General features: G+C 48.0%; 1 protein-coding gene across 2 annotated transcripts in view; it reads left to right on the forward strand.

The window, feature by feature from the left end:
* Positions 1-12,039, forward strand: part of GRIK3 (glutamate ionotropic receptor kainate type subunit 3) — a 201,227-nt gene that overhangs the window by 88,746 nt on the left and 100,442 nt on the right. The gene's annotated exons all lie outside the window — the stretch shown is intronic.

A 12,039-nucleotide genomic window follows, 5' to 3' on the forward strand; every position in this document is an offset into this window, starting at 1 on the left:
GAGCAAGAGATACCAGATGAGAAGCATGCATTTTCTCCTCTGTCAGGTGGCACCGATGGGCCCTATGGCCTCTCCCCATGTCCCTGGGGAATCTGTCCTGTGTGTGGCGCAGTACTCAATGAACGTGCATCGGTGTGCCGTGGCAGCCGTGGCAGGCCAGCACAGCTGCTGCAGAGCTGAATAGCTAGTGGAAGAGAGACTGGAGGGAGAATTCAGAACCCCCGGCCTCATGCCAGGATGCCCTCCAGAGAGCCTGGGACATGAAAACGCAGCGAGAGCTGAGAGATTTGGCCAAGTTGTTTGTTTCTGTGCCACACCTGGGATTTACTGCAACACCTGGAGTTAATCCCCTACAAAGCCCAATATTTATCTAGGGCTGCTGCTTAGTTGAGCAGCACGTAAAATGCAACCAAGTGGCTTTGCAGGAAAGCGTTTAGAGTGTTTGGGTGGCAAGCCTCGTGGGGCAGCTGGCTACGTGCGGGAGGACGAGCCTTTTGGCCTGATTCTCCTCTCAGAAGTAACACCCATGCGTTAAGGGGAGGGCTAGGATGAGACTTTCATGGGGTGGGGGTAGATTATCCACATCTGCCTTTGGGGCTACGTTGGCTTTCCTCTGCTGTGCCTGCTACTGGCCATTATCAAAACAGGGGTTTTGACTGGATGGACCATGCGTGTGAGCAGTCTGGGAATGTCTGTGTTCCTGTCTAACTCAGTGGAACTGCTCTGGTAGTCAGTCAGGAGTAACTGCACTGAAATCAGGCCGGTATAAAACTGGTGTCAGTGACATTGAGTTAATTATTAAATACTGTATCTATAACTCCCCAAGCGTTCAGTGATATGCTGTCTCTCATGCAGCACGGCACATACTCTCTCATCTGCTAAGGTGCCATGGTGATTGATGAGTGCAGGACGAGTACTAAAACATCTGATAACTATGGGGCAGACCCTAATGCTGAGTGGCACGGAGTGCATTCATAATATAGGGCAAGGTGTGAGCTCTGGGCTGGCCCTTGCCATGGCTATGATTGTCTCTGGTCAGTGCCTGCACATATGTGTTTGCCGTGCTGAGTGCTCAGGGGCTGCTTCTGGCAGCAGTGTTTGTGCCCAAGGTAATGCAGACCCCAGAGCTGCGACCCCCACATCTGCTTAGCACGCAGCCATATCAGCGACTCCTCAGGTGGAGAAAAGTAATTAAGGTTCTTCCAAGGGTTAGCGCGATACCTTCCCCCAAGAGCAACTCAAGACACAATGTGGAAGGCAGGTTCAACCCCAACGGTAAGGCAGGTAAGAGCTGGGAGGCGCTCCCCACTAGGATGACCAGATAGCAAGTGTGAAAAATCGGGATGGGGCGGGAGGGGGTAATAGGTGCCTATATAAGGCAAAGCCCTGAATATCGGGACTGTTCCTATAAAATTGGGACATCTGATGACCCTACTCCCAACACCTCAACCAACCTCCTGACTTAATAAAATGGCAGATGTCAGAGATGGGAATGGCCTAATAGATCCAGATCATCTCCCTGGCACTAGATACTGCACTGTATGGACAGATTTGCATCGTTCTATGTATCGCAGTAACATCTCCGGTGCTCTGCGTATGTAGTAAGAGCTAGTCTCGGCCCTGAAGAGCTTGCAATTTAAATAAAGCAGACATTTAAATGTCTCTCTGTGAAACAGACTAAGTGACTTGTCCCAGGTCACACAGGAAATCTGCCACAGAGCCAAAGTTGAACCCAGATTTCTCAAGTCTCCATCTCAGCCTTAAAAACAGGACCATCGTTCATCTCTGGATGTAGGATTGTATCCTCCCAGACATTGCAACTAAACAGTGAAGCTCGAGTGTGTACACAAATATGTAATATGCCTCTTTCTGTGTTTAAGATCCCATGTCAGTAATAGAATCTCTGGGCAGATTTAAGCACTGGAAAGGCATTTACATTCTAACGCCTATTGATCCATTATGGTGGGTTCCTTGCCCGGAGCTGAGTTCAGGATTCTGTGTTTCCCCGGCCTCCCTCTCTCTTTGGCATACGTACCGGGCACCGATCACTGGCACCCAGCCATCACCTTAATGTATTAAGACAAAAGATCTGTGCCCTCTGCTGACCAGCTGGCATGTCTCTGTGGCTCTCGTATGGTTTCCTGGATGCACTGCCTGGCTCCGGTCCCTTCCAGCAAGGTACTGTCTCCTTGAAGATCTGTTCCCGCCCCCCGCCTAGCAGAGAGGGCCAGTCACCGGCAGCTTTTCACCTTCCCCCCCCGCAGCTGGCAGCTCACCACAGAGCAGGTGTCTTTTGTGGGTGACCTTGGCCCTGGATCCCTGTGCTGTTGAATCAAGCCTGCAATCCCAAACAATACCACCCTGAAAGACAGTCCCTTGCCTTTTGCTAGGCAAAGCCCAAGAGAGCCAAGCAGATGTGTTGGCCAAAGGCAGAGCTATTTCAAACCCACCTCCAGCAAACACAGGCAGGAAACCAAAGACCTTCTTGAGCGCAGAAGACTTTTAGAATTCTCCCATCCATTATCAACCCCCTCAGCCACTTATCTGATGGGATATACTACCCATAACATGCAATTTCCATTAAAGGGGGCTCACCTTTCCAGACTCTCCCTATCTGTTTTTCATTAAAAAACAAGCCACCATATTCCATTAGTTTCTCATTTAATGTGTGTAAAACGCTGATAAGTACATTTTACCTGGGGTGTTTTTAATCAGTTAATTTAACCAGAAACATTAATAATGTATTTCTTTGCCCCTTGACTGCTCATCTGTTAAACAGCTTATACATGGGAGAATAATGTCACCCCCTGTGACATGAAGTATCTAATACAGTGCGAATGGAATAAGATTTTGCATGTTTGATGCCAAAATGAACAAAGAGGAAGATGCTGTCTCCTGGGAACGGGTTTACAGGATGAATAAAACCACTGCAAAGGACTTGACTTCCTTAGCAGCCAAGCAAATTCGTCCAGAAAGGATACAGGTTTGCTGTACTTCATTTTCCACTTGGATTCAGTTTCTTGGCATTTCTCAGCACATTTTTGTTACGATGCAACACATGGTTAAATCCAGGTCTCCCTGAGATGTACTTTCCAGATTGTCAGCTCTGTCCAGGAAACCTCACCAAGGTGCTGGTAGAAGTTCGAGAGCCCTAAGAGTGGTTGAGAACTGAGCTGCACTCAGCGGGTGACATCTGCCCCTTTGCAGAAGGCCAGGACGAGAGGCCTTTGTGCCAACCAAGTCCCATGACTTTAGTGGCATGGGCTCCTCATGTCTACACGCAGCAGAAACTCCCCTCGCCGAGCTTCTCCTGGCCCCCTCTACATAGTAACGTCCGATGTGGCCAAACGTTTTCTGTCTATTTATTCATTTTCAGCCGGCGACTCCAGCAACGTCATTTAGGCCATTTTTTTAAAAAAAATGAGGTCAGGCACCTTAAATCCAGAGGTGGACAAAAGATGCGAACTTCAGAGAGGCAGAGCCTAACCACAGCAATGGGGAGCTGCAGTTTCTCAGCCCCTCTGGACATCAGGCCACTTACTCCGGTGCCCAAACTGGGAGTGAGGCACCCCTTTCAGCCATCCCCGTTTGATGTTTTGGCAGTTGGTACTGAAGCAGAGCAGGGAGCAGCTGTCCCGGCCCTTCATGGCTGTGCCCTCAGGAAGTCTGAGCGTGGGAGCCAGTGGCTGGGAATGCCTTGGATTTTGCAGTTTGCAATCACAGCCTTAACTTTCCCTTCAGCATCTCTTTGCTGCACGACTGGAACTATGCGCACCAGAGATGAGATGCATCCCACTGTGTGCAACAGCCTGGATGTCACACCGTGGCACGATAAGGGAAAACACTGCACCCTCCAAGTGAAGAGAGACTCCCTCAAGGATATTTCTCCTTCCGCCGGCCAGCCTTGTGTGGACGCAAAGCAGCACCTGCTAAATGGAGACTGTTCCCCAAGGACCGTGGAGCCCCCAGCAACTCTGCCTGACCGTCTTAGTCATGCCGCCAGCACCTCTTTGGTGACCTTTTCACTCGGACATGGAAAGGCTTTTAAAGTGCAACCACCGAGATGATACTTGGAGATATTTATACTCTGAGCTGAGACGAGGGTTTCCAGCAGCAAGCACTTATCTCTCAGCACTTCCCTGGCTTGCAGCAAGACCTTTTGTTAGCACTGAAGATTTGGTTTTCAGTCTGACACTCCTAATCACATTTGGGATTGGAGCCCAGACACAATCTCATGTCCCCCGACTCTGTAACTGTAGGGAAAACAAGCTGAACAGACGTGAAACGACTCTTTTGCCGGGTTAAATGGCTGAGAGAGGCGGAAGCCAGCTCCGCACACCATATTCCACGTCGCTTCCCCAGGCTTTCAGCCACAACTGTCGTCATGATTTGAGGCAGGCTCTCACGCTCTGATATGCTCTGGCTTTGGACTCGCATTCTGGATAAACCATCTGGAGTAAGGAAACCGAGCCCGAGGACATGCTGGGTATAAAATACCGATGCCTCTGGGGCTGGTGGTTCCTATGGCATCTGTTCTGCAAACCTCTCCCAGGCTAGAGCACTCCGCCTTGGCAATAAAATGTCACAAAAGCCCTCCATTCCGGAAGGCTTAGAGAGGACGAATAGTCCAGCGGTAAGGGCGTTAACCTGGAACTCGTGACACCTGGGTTTAATTTCCTGGTCTCTTCCAGACACCCTGTGTGGCCTTGTGCAGGTCACTTTGTGTCTCTGGGCTGCAGTTCCCCATCTGGGCAATGCCTCCCAGGGAGTGCTGTGGGGATAAATGCTCTCAAGGTGGTGATGTGCTCAGACACTACGGAGATGGGGCTAGCTACGTGCCTGAGACAGACAGACAGACAGGAAAGCAGTGCATAGCTACAAGTTAATGGGCCTGGTTATCGTCTGTAAATGGGAAGTGAGGATGCCACAAAAGTCCGTCTGTCTGACTGGACTCTTCTATAGCCTTCATCACGGTCGTATCTGAGTGCTTCATGGGCACGGGTGTATTTCATGCTCACGACTCCCATGATGAGGTTTTAGCCTCAGACAGGAAACTGAGATGAGCAAGGAGATGAGGTAATTTGCCCAAGGTCTCCAAGAGAGTCTGTGACAGAGCCAGAATCTGAACCTCATCTCCTGAGCCTCAGTCCCCTGTGTTAGCCACAGGGCCGGCCTGCCTTCCTTCCTCAGTGGAGTTACGCCAGTTTTATAAAGATGTGAGGAGACACAGGCCATAGCTCTGCCTCTGCTATACCCATCTGCACGTCCAAGATGAACCCATCTTACAGAGTTCAGCCTCTGAGGGCTCCCTCCAGCCCCTGGCAGAGCAGTTCCATGTCTTTCCCTCCTGAAAAGCCCAGACTTGAGCTGACTTCTAGGAGCCTTCATCCAGGATTTACAAAGAGGGGGTGGTTTTTAGTGAGCAGCCCTGGTCTGCTTTAATTTTCCCTAGCAGTCTGTTAGCCCCTTCTTGGCGGGGTAGACATAATCCAGCGCCAAGCTGGTCTGCTAGGGTTCCCGCTGCCACATCCTGGTCGTACAGAAGAGTTCCATATGCTGATCGTTTAGCAGTACGTGAAGGGCTGGAGAATCAGAGGAGTTTCATTGGGCCTGAAGGTTTCCCATTCCAATCCTGTGAGCTCTCCACTGCTTTCACTCATGGCTTCATGAGTCTAGGGCCCAGGGACCCATGATGGGCAGGGGAGATGTACAGCAAACCGTCGAGTCCATCCCTGCACTCCCTCCTTTGCCCCCCGTCTCTAGTATATTTACCACATTCTCTCGGCAGTAGGACGCTGGTCAGCACAGCTCTTTTCAAGCCAGGCTGTTGGGGGAAGGTAAATGATGCGCTTTGGGTCTGACCCTTGGCACTGGCTGAGTGGTGCTCAGTGGCAGGCTGCGAGTCGAAGAGGGAGTGGATTTACTCCATTCTTTTGGGCCCCCAACTTGGGGGCTGTCCAGGAGCTTCAGGGGGGCTCCAGCCTACACCCAGTTGCTCTTGGCCCCACGCAGCCATTCCAGCAGCCAGGGGTAACTGCAGCAGGGCGGGGGATGGCTGGGTCTATGACACTCAAGGATTCCTCTTATGCAGGGAAATTCCCAGCTGGCCAGATCCGCTGTGTTCCTCCCTGGCTTCTTTGATGTGGGTTGAAGGGGTCCTAGTGGAAAGGAACACGGGTCCCTTAGGAAATGCAGGAAAGCTCCCCGGGGGAGAAGAATGTGGGGCCGCCTCAGGAAAGGCCCAAGCCCCGTCTTATTTCCTTTGGAAACTGAATAAAACTGTGCAGATGAAGTTGCAGTTGCAACACAGCCCTGCCAAAGCCGGAGCCTCTGACATCAGGGCTGAGCCTGTCTCCTGAGTTTGGGAACCATTAATATTCACACAGAGAATCCCCTTCGGATAGCTCAGTCCTGTGAGTAATAGACAGCTGATTCCCCAGGTTTCTATTTCATTCAACCCGTGCTTATGTAGCTTCAAATTGCATCAGCTGCATGACCATGTTGCATCACATTAGGCTCTGCCAAGCTGAAGTGACAGGGCCAGTGCGTGATCACTAAAAGTGTCAGGGGACCAGAATTCAGTTCCTGTGCTGTTCTTTCAGAGCAAGAAACCAATCTATGCCCTTAAGAAATCATTTTCAATTCCCGCCCTGGAGGGCGCACCCTGCAAGTTCCATTTCTTGCATATAGGAGAGCCTGGATCTCTGCTGCTGCTGAGCAGACCTCTGACTCTGCCCCAGGAAGTACACGCTGGGTTAGTATTATTGCAGGGGCAGGGATTGCCAATCCTATCCGTTGGAACATGAGGTGTGAGCTATGGGGTTGAGGGTGAGAGGGTAGGGAACTCTAGGCAGAGGAGGATATTCTTTGTACATCTCTTCCATGCTAATGATTCCCACTCAGCACAAAGGATTCCTCACTGAAATGTGAGTTGTGGAGTGAGCGTTTCCAACTTCTTCTGGACTTTATCTTCCCCTCTTGCTCCATAAAGGGGCTTCTACAGAATCACGGTATATGACTTCCGAAGACACCAGATTGCACCAATGGCATTGCCATGGAAGTGCAGCAAGTCTCTCTATATAATAGTGGCTGTCTGGAGCACAGAGATGGGAGAGAAGGCCTTTCTTGAGCAGATCAGTCACTGCTTCTCTTTCTCTCTGTTTCCCAGGTATTCATTTGCTTTTGGACTGTGTTGATTTCACTGCTTTTATTTAATATTTTCACTTCCAGGAATGATTTTTTACAAGCTGAGAGAAAATCAATTGGTGACCTTTAGCTCTATTCCCGGGAGCTCAGAACAGGATCAAATCCCATTCTGATGGGGCTGACTTCTTTCCCAGTGCTGCCATGAACACCACAGTATAAGCAGATGGACTTGTGGACCGCAGTGATGTTCTTTCCGCTGAGTCATCGGTTGGAGACTCTCTGACAGTTATTCTGAAGGAGGGGATTAGGAGAAATGAAATTCTGGAGACCCGTTTGTCACACAGAAAACAGACATTTTCCCCACTGAATCTTACCAGAATAATTTCTCCCAGTGTCATTTTTTACCAGTTTCACCACAAAAACAGAACAAAGCAGAAAAGGACGAAAGAAGCAGCCTCACCACGCAGAAAGAAAGAAAACAACTGCAAGGGAAGGAAGTCCCGTGGGCCCTAACTTAGAGAATACACAAATACAGAGCCAACGGAGAAATTGGAGGTGCAAGACATTCTTCATGCTGACCAGATGCTCCAGGTTGCATCCCATGTTGTCTCTGCAGGAAGTAATGCTCTCTGCATCCTCAGTAAAATATTCTTCAAAGCAAGTGTTTCTTATAGGATGCCATCAATGGAAGGAGATGTCAGAACGCTATCTAAATGTGTTAGCAACACTGTCAGCAGGGGAGAGAAAGGTGTTATCAAATGTAGCTCTTTTTCAAAGCCAAACACAGCGATTTTTATAAGGAGAAAAAGGTATGTGATTGCACTACAGACTAAGTGCTGCTGAAATTCCCTTTCCTAGAATGAAGCTGGTTTTATTAAATTGGAAAACGCCTGAAACACTTTGACTTTCTTGTACATTTAGCTGCTGTGGCGCTAAAAATAACCAGCCATTTAAGGAAAATGGCATTCGCACTGAAAATTTGTCTGGCAGGTTTTGACTAGACAAGAATTAAACTAGTGGGATAGAAAGCACAGAAAACGTAAAGAAGCGCATAGCTATATGGTTAATAGGGTCCTGTCCTGATATATACATATAATTTCTCTTATAGATAAGACACATCTATTTAAGTAAATGGTATACAGAGACAAATCCCATCTGGGCTGTCCACAGCCACAGTCTGATTGGCTGGTTGGTCTGTTTTGAGGCTGTGTTGGTTTTATCATGCAGCAGAGAGTGGGAGAAATAGAATTGGTCATGCCAGCTGTGTCTGGGCCCAATCCCGCTCTTACTAATGCAGTGAGACTTTTGCTGTTTCAGTGCAATCCAGATTTTGCTCTGAAAGGAGGGGCTGATTTTCAGTGATTTAGCTAGAACTAGTTCCTGCCCGTTCTTTACACCCAAACCTCCCTGTGTGTGCAATGCCAGCTCTCTGCCCCAGTGAAGTGTCTGTTCTACCTGTCCCTTCTGATGGAAGGTCTTAAATGGGAGTTTTAAACATTCATTTTTCTTTCTCATTTTGAGTTTTTTCATCTTTGAAACTTCCCACTTCCAGCAGCACTTTCAATGGTCAGAAAAGAAGGAAAATAAAAAAGAAGGGCAGTCGAGTATGCGTTTCCTCAGCTGCAGATTGACATTCTCTGGACAGCAATTAGCCTCCTTTAAAGTAAAAAAAACCAAAAAAATAAATCCCCAAACCCAAAACTGAATAAGTATTTAACCTACCTGGCAACTGATATTGAAAATACACTAAGACAGACATAAGAAGAACAACATCCAGTGTTTCCCATCGTTAATATTCGATCTAGGTTTTCCTCCCTCCCAACCATGTATTTTAGCAAATACAGTTGCTTTTATGCCTTGACATTTCTGTGTGGAGAGCACGGAGTGGATCACATCCAGCCGTGACTTGGAGGAAAACTGTTGTCACTATTGGCATAATTATTCATCAGGTTAATGCTGGACTCTCGCTATTTCCCTACATTTGGTAATGAGTACGAATTCTAAGAGTCTCACGCGTACCATCCAAATAACAGATTCTCTCCAGTTGGCCAGAGGAATTAACTAGCAATATGATGACTTGTTTACGAGCTGTTGACACAGAGCCGTAAGGCATACTTCTTTAGTATGGAAACACCGGGTACATTATAGTGCACTGGAGGGCATTAAATGCACAGCCTTCAGGGCACTGTAAAGTCAGTTCCGCCAAAGTGCACTATCCTTACTGGGGACGGTGTCAAATACATTCTTTTGTGGTTAGAAAAACCAGCAGTTTGGCAGCAGCTTGTTCCAAGGGATGGAGTGTGGCTAGCTGTACCCCCTAAATATGAGGAGATGCATCACCACTCCAGAGTAATAATGCACAGGCCAGCAGGTGTCTGCCTGTGTACCCGCAGTATGCCTGGCCACAGAGACGAGTTGCATTTGCAACCGTGCATGAGTGAGGCTTATTGAGTGTGGTGTGGCTTTCCAGATGTGGCTTTGATGTCAGACATAGGAGGATCAATGCCCCTGCCGTGAAGTGAAGGCAAATTAAGCAGATGGGGTAGGTAGGGCTCGGGAGCCGATGCCTCCTATCCCCCAGACTTTGAGAGTTTGGGTAAAAGGGGCCCCGGAGCTAAACCCATCCTCTTTTGGCTTAAAATAGTTTGTGTGTTCCTCTGAAACTGAGATGAACAAGAACTGGAGCTGTTCACAGCATACGGCCCCTTCCTCTCCCCAGAGCTTTGCATTCAAACCATGCACAAGTTGGGCTTTAATAAAGGGAAAACCCAACTGATTACGTTTTGCAAAGCTGAACCCTTTGTTCATGCACCTCCCCTGCCCTCCCCCACCCCCACCCCCACCCCAACCCCTCCATCCTGACCCTTGCTAGCCTGGTTCTGGGGCAGAGAATTGTGTGGTTTTGGTGATCAGAACAAATGTCAGCTAAGCCTGGTGTGACTATCCCAGATGCTCACTGGCAAGAGGATTTGAGCCAGGGTCACCAGGATGGAAAAGTTTGTTCCACACCCTACTGTTCCTCCAAAGATAGTAGTTATATAATATATAATCTTACTTATATTATCTGTATCCTGGTGGCCAGGAGTTCCGGTCCAGACCTGACTGTGCTAAGCGTTGTACAAACACAGCACTCAAAGATGGTCCCTACCTCAAATTGTTTACAAAGCAGAAATGCAAACACTCTGTGCTGGCACCCGTTCAATCTTAATAAACAGGACCCAATCCATTGCATTGCAGAGTGAGATTTATGACTTCCCTGACCCCTCAGAGCAATGGCATGATCCCTTCTGGTATCAGTTAGGCAGCCAGTAATCTCAGGCTTATCAGGAAGATGTTGCAAAGCATCCCTGTAGGCCTGAAGTACAACTGACTGGATGAGAGACCTCAGCACAGCCATCTTTTATCTGCCTGCAGCGCCATGGGAGGTAAAGGAAGAGGAGAAAAGCTGTGATCTGAATAGACAAGGAGGTAACCCTGCGAAAAGGCTGTTAGCACTAAATCAAGTGAACAGTAACTCAATTAATCTCCAAGACATCTAGAACACTTTTTAAAATAGGGTGGAGGGGGGAAATACTTTAGAGAAATACATCACCACTAAAGGATCTTAGTTTTGGTGTTTCATATGAGGTTTATTTATAGACAAGACATAAAAGTGGATACCCTTTTTTACTGCTGATCTTTTTACAGTCCATTGACTTCATTTTTTTTTTTCATAAGAGCAAAGTCATGATGAAGTTCTTGTCAAAAGCTCAAGAAGGACACCCACATGAAACCTAGGGGAAGCACAGACAGCGACTTGCATTCCTGCTCCTCTCAGGCCAGTTTACGTTGTTGTAATGGTTACGTTTGTGTTAGTACACGAGCTGTATTTCAGAAAGACATTGGAGCACATTTCCACTGAGCTCAGATTCCCCCCCCACCCCCCGAGTTATTCATATGATTTACTGTTTGTGACCGCTAGCACCGTTCATTCCCTCTGAAGCATCTCGCAGCAGCCACTGTGGGAAGACAGGATACTGGGCTAGATGGACCATTGGTCTGACCCAGCATGGCCATATTGTTTTGGTTCAGCCCCCTGTGCTGAGTATGGGCAGTCTCAGAGAGCTTGCAAAGCAACCAGTTAGGATAAAGATGGTCTTGTGTTGAAGGGACTGGGCTGGAACTTAGCCAAGCTGGGTTCTCTTACTGTCTGTGCCACAGGCTGTGTGTGAGAGGTTGGGCAAATCACTGCACTTGTCTGTGCTTTGGTTCTCCATCTCTCATATGGAGATATTCTCCACTTGTTGTCTCTGTTACTACTTAGACCACTAGTAACTTGAGACTGAGTCTGTCTCTTCCTATGTGTCTGTGCAGCTCCTAGCACCATGGGCCCCTGATCTCAGCTGGAGCTGCAGGCACTATTGGAGTACACATAACAAATAATAAAGCTAATTGTGTTGCACCAGCTATGACATCAGGATAGACCATAGACCAGTCTGAGAGCTAGGGCAGTGTTTGTCCTGTCCGATGCAATTAACGCTAGCATAATGTGAACATGCTAATCAACTCTCTTCTTGAGTATTCATGTGCACAAGCTGATATTTTCATGTGCAAAGGTCCATCTCACAAGCAGCATTTCACCATTTTTACTGACTGTTGGTTAAAAATACCAGCGTTAGTGTTATCTACTGAAAAATTGGCAAATATCCATCTTCAGGGAAAGAAAAAAATGTGTACCTGCTTCCTTCCGTCTGCCCCCACCAGCTGTTTTGTTTACTTTTAAAAATAAAATCACAACAAGGTTAGGAATGAAAACTTTGGCTTTTCTGGGAGCTTGTGGGAGCCTCGGTTCTCGCAGCTTCACCAGTGTGAGAAGAATTGTTTCACACAACATGAACAAGGGGGAAATCTCTA

This window comes from Emydura macquarii, unplaced genomic scaffold (assembly GCF_026122565.2).
Source record: "Emydura macquarii macquarii isolate MOO-44397 ecotype Brisbane River unplaced genomic scaffold, CSIRO-AGI_Emac_v2 contig_3348, whole genome shotgun sequence".
NCBI classification, from domain to species: Eukaryota; Metazoa; Chordata; order Testudines; family Chelidae; genus Emydura; species Emydura macquarii.